Below are 5,000 nucleotides of genomic sequence, written 5' to 3' on the forward strand. Positions count from 1 at the left end.
TGTGTGTGTGTTAGTGTTTGTGTGTGTGTGTGTATGTGTGTGAGTGTGTGTGTGTGTGTGTGTGTGTGTGTGTTAGTGTGTGTGCGTGTGTGTGTGTGTTAGTGTTTGTGTGTGTGTGTGTAAGTGTGTGTGTGTAAGTGTGTGTGAGTGTGTGTTTGTGTGTGTGTGTGTGTACGTGCGTGTGTGCGTGCGTGCGAGTGTATCCGTGCGTGCGTGCGTGCGTGCGTCCGTGCGTGTGTACGCGTGTGCTAGTTTTTGTCAGGATATGTATAAGTTACAGCTCCGTCCATCCATGGTATCGCCTGATATTTTGTCGAGACTGGGTCAATGAATATGATGACGTCACTCGAGGCTCTGCCGAGAGTGACGTCATTATATTCTTTCACCCCGTCGAGACAAAATATCACGCGATACCATGGATGGACGGAACTGTAACGTATATATGGCATGACCAAAGTAAAGAGAATTTGTCATGGGATGTGGCAACAAATCATTGGAAATTCACTATGGGCAATCAACCCAAGCCTAGAAGTTGTAGAACTATATTTTGTTTCAGTCTTGGCAAGGCCAGTTTTGTCTAGTTCCGGAAAAGACATAATGAATTCATTCACCCTGCCGAGACGAAAAAAACAATTCCACGGATAAAAACGTATAAGCTTATTATCCCGTGACGCATCAAAGCTAAATTTTGTTTTGAAATGTCATTACAACGTACAGATAACTTATAACGACATAATCGCCTTCACAAGACAGGAAAAACGCACACTTTGTTTTTTGTCTGCTACAAATCTAGTCTTGTTGGTTGACGGAGAGAATAAAGCTTCAATCATACCTTCATCAACAGGAATAAATGCTCAATCCGCTGTCAGTTCGCAACTGAACCTTGTTTTTTTCTTTAACTTTTTGGTTAACATTGAAACGGCAATCCAAAAGAGTGTTTCAGCTGTTTCAAGACAGAGGCTTAGCTCCTTCTTTTGAGTTGCTTTTCAGTCTAAAATGACACCGGAAGCGAACAAATTGTCGCGTATACTTTCGTCACAAAAAGACGTCATGACAAAGTTACACGCAAAGCGAAAGAGACTTTGACGTCATTTACTTTTGTTTGGAATTTTCCGCCTGTTCCTAGCTTGTCAGTGAAGACCTGACGTGAGTTAAGCTTACCCTTTGCAGCTGTGAAATAATCAGTCTTGTGTCTCGGTCGTGTATGTACAGAGTTTGCTTCTACAATCATTGTGTTCGTGTTGATGACGGCTTCATAAGATTTCCATTTCCTTGTTTCTGCGGCTGCGCAAGTTATTTTGCCTAGGTCATGGCCGAACTTTAGGCCTACGGAGAAATATCGCTGGATATTTTCTCCCTAGATTAACAGAGACAAAGAAGGGAAGTCATGCTGTATATACTAATACGTCTTTTGTACAAATCACGTCAATGCAATATTCTATCAGAAAATGAATTAGAACACTATTTATTCCGTTAAATTAACGTCGCAGTTTGACTTATGTTTCAGTTACTTCATTAATTCCGCAAAACATGACTATACACTCTGTACAAAAAGCAAACAGCTATGTGTCATAGCGGAAGAATGTTCTAACCCCATAACAATAAAAGCCTGGACAGGTTAATCATGATGCGCACGACAGTCAACACGCAACGAATGTTACCAGAGTTAATTTTCTTTGGCGAATTTACCAAAAATGCTATAACAGGGTTTTTTTTAAATTTTTTTTTTAGCTTTAATTTTTGGGGGTTTATTTTAAGACAGAGTAGCCCGCTTTCCCCATCGAGAAAGCAGCCCGAATTTCCATGAGCTATTCCAGGGCTATATAAAATGTTATCCTTATCTTATTCTTATCATCTCCTTATCTACTTCTTCTTCTTCTTCTTATCGTATTCTTATCAAGTCTAAAATAAAAATAAAATAAAAAAAAGTTTTGCAAGTCAAGTCAAGTCACGTCAAACAGTTATTTACCAAATGCAAAGCACAGGATTTTGTTATGCCAAGATGACAGCATGCGTATTTTCCGGCGAGTAGAAAGACATTTAGTTTTAATTTCTGTTCGTTCCTCTGACGCCAAACGATATATCCCTGCACGCGAAGAACGGCGTCTTTAACCATTCGACCAACACACACACAACCAGCAACTAAACCTCGCTCGGGTGTCGCAACCACTTCACCACCACTACCTCCACCGCTCAAACAGCAAAGCACGCGCCTGTTTCGACAGCAGATGATAGTCTTTGACCAAGACTGTGTTATGCTGTTGTTAGCGCTGCCGTCAATACGAATTCAGGTGATGCAAGTGGAAACTGCTGAAAGAAATAATGTTCCTGACATGTGATGTGGATGTATTGCAAGAAATTCAGTGATTAAAAGTAACGGTGAATTCTATCATTTCGGGACACTTTGTGGCAGTGTTTTGGTGAAAAGTGTGTTTTCTTATTTACGTCGGCTCGTTCTTGCTGTAGAAATAATAAAACAAAGAAGAAGAAAAAAAAAACGAGAAAAAGAAACAAAAAGAGAAAAAAGCAAAAAGGAAGAAGACAAAGAATAGAAAAAGAAGTGACATGGATTATTTCTTGCTTGAAAAGTGAATCGACGATTCATTTTTTTGGAGGTGAAATCTTTGGAATGAGAGATCGTTGCTCAAGTTACTGCTGTGTTTTTGTTCTGCCGTCTTCTGTTCCTGGGATAGACTTCTCCTCAGCGCGTGTATAACACTGCTCTAATGGTACCAGAAATATCACACGCGTTCACAGATCAAAATGAAATGTCAATCACCTGGTGCCATGGGTAATTAAGTTTCTATTTTTGTTGATAAGTATTCTCTGCCTGTTCAGACAGCCTGTTTGTCTGTTTATCTGTTTATCTTTCCGTCTGCATGTATGTCTGTCTATATCTGTCTGTCTGTCTTTGTCTGTCTGTCTGTCTGTCTGTCTCTCCTCTCTCTCTCCCCCCTCTCTCTCTCTCTCTCTCTCTCTCGCTCTCTCTCTGTCTCTCTCTCTCGCTCTCTCTCTGTCTCTGTCTGTCTGTCTGTCTGTCTGTCTGTCTCTGTCTCTCTCTCTCTCTCTCTCTCTCTCTCTCTCTCTCTCTCTCTCTCTCTCTCTCTCTCTCTCTCTCTCTCTCTCTCTCTCTCTCTTGCTTGCCATTTATAATATTGTCAGATCGCACCTTGCCATTTATTGTCGCCTTTCTTATTTACGTGTTTTGGCAGTTGTTTCTTTTTTGCTTGTTTTGTTTTTAACCACTTACTTTATTGTGTTTTTTGTTTGTTTTAAAAAGCTATAGATACAATACAATGAAGCAATGGCAAGAGTTAACAAGTCGCGAAAGGCGAAATTACTACATTTAGTCAAGCTGTGGAACTCACAAAATGAAACTAAACGTAGTCCGCCGCTAGTGCAAAAGGCAGTGAAAGTGACGAGCCTGTTTGGCGCGGTAGCGGTTGCGCTGTAGCCTGTGCTTCATAGCACGCTTTACTGTACCTCTCTTCGTTTTAACTTTCTGAGCGTGTTTTTAATCCAAACATATCATATCTATATGTTTTTGGAATCAGGAACGGACAAGGAATAAGATGAAAGTGTTTTTAAATTGATTTCGAAAATTTAATTTTGATCATAATTTTTATATTTTTAATTTTCAGAGCTTGTTTTTAATCCAAATATAACATATTTATATGCTTTTTGAATCAGAAAATGATGAAAAATAAGATGAACGTAAATTTGGATCGTTTTAAAAACAAATTATTTTTTTTACCATTTTCAGATTTTTAATGACCAAAGTCATTAATTAATTTTTAAGCCACCAAGCTGAAATGCAATACCGAAGTCCGGCCTTTGTCGAAGATTGCTTGGCCAAAATTTCAATTAATTTAATTGAAAAATGAGGGTGTGACAGTGCCGCCTCAACTTTTACAAAAAGCCGGATATGACGTCATCAAAGACATTTATGGAAAAAAACAAAATCCGGGGATATTTTACCCAGGAACTCTCATGTCAAATTTCATAAAGATCGGTCCAGTAGTTTACTCTGAATCGCTCTACACACACACACGCACAGACAGACAGACAGACAGACAGACACACACACACACACACACACACACACACACACACACACACACACACACACACACACACATACACCACGACCCTCGTCTCGATTCCCCCTCTATGTTAAAACATTTAGTCAAAACTTGACTAAATGTAAAAATTAAGACAGCTCTTTGAGATTGTTAATCTTATACAGATGATGATAAATTAAAATCCAGCGTAGGCTTAATTCTACAAGTTGTATATTCGCTAAGTCACAGAACTCAATAGCCTTTGAAAACAATGCAAGCTTGTGTTTGTTTTTTTAACCCAGGTACCAAATTGCCAAAAAGCGACCACACCCACCCTCAAAGCATCTTCGACCGCTTAGCATAATACCACATCATTTTTACATTTAGTCAAGTTTTGACTAAATGTTTTAACATAGAGTGGGAATCGAGACGAGGGTCGTGGTGTATGTGTGTATGTGTGTGTGTATGTGTGTGTGTGTGTGTGTGTGTGCGTGTGTGTGTGTGTAGAGCGATTCAGAGTAAACTACTGGGCCGATCTTTATGAAATTTGACATGAGAGTTCCTGGGTATGATATCCCCGGATATTTGCTTCTTTTTTTCGATAAATATCTTTGATGACGTCATATCCGGCTTTTTGTAAAAGTTGAGGCGGCACTGTCACACCCTCATTTTTCAATCAAATTGATTGAAATTTTGGCCAAGCAATCTTCGACAAAGGCCGGACTTCAGTATTGCATTTCAGCTTGGTGGCTTAAAAATTAATTAATGACTTTGGTCATTAAAAATCTGAAAATTGTAATTAAAATTATTTGTTTATAAAACGATCAAAAATTAATTTTATTTTATTTTTCATCATTTTCTGATTCCAAAAACATATAAATATGTTATATTTGGATTAAAAACAAGCTCTGAAAATTAAAAATATAAAAATTATGATTA

At 38.6% G+C, this 5,000-nt stretch overlaps 1 protein-coding gene across 1 annotated transcript in view; it reads left to right on the plus strand.

Annotated features, from left to right (window-relative positions):
* Nucleotides 1-2,193: 2,193 nt before the first annotated feature.
* Nucleotides 2,194-5,000, plus strand: part of LOC138951914 (potassium channel subfamily K member 10-like) — a 107,910-nt gene continuing 105,103 nt past the window's right edge. The window contains exon 1 of the mRNA XM_070323475.1: nt 2,194-2,791. The gene's annotated coding sequence lies outside the window, so the exon portion shown is untranslated. The remainder of the gene's footprint in view (nt 2,792-5,000) is intronic.

The sequence above is a fragment of the Littorina saxatilis genome, linkage group LG17 (assembly GCF_037325665.1).
Source record: "Littorina saxatilis isolate snail1 linkage group LG17, US_GU_Lsax_2.0, whole genome shotgun sequence".
Taxonomy (NCBI): Eukaryota; Metazoa; Mollusca; class Gastropoda; order Littorinimorpha; family Littorinidae; genus Littorina; species Littorina saxatilis.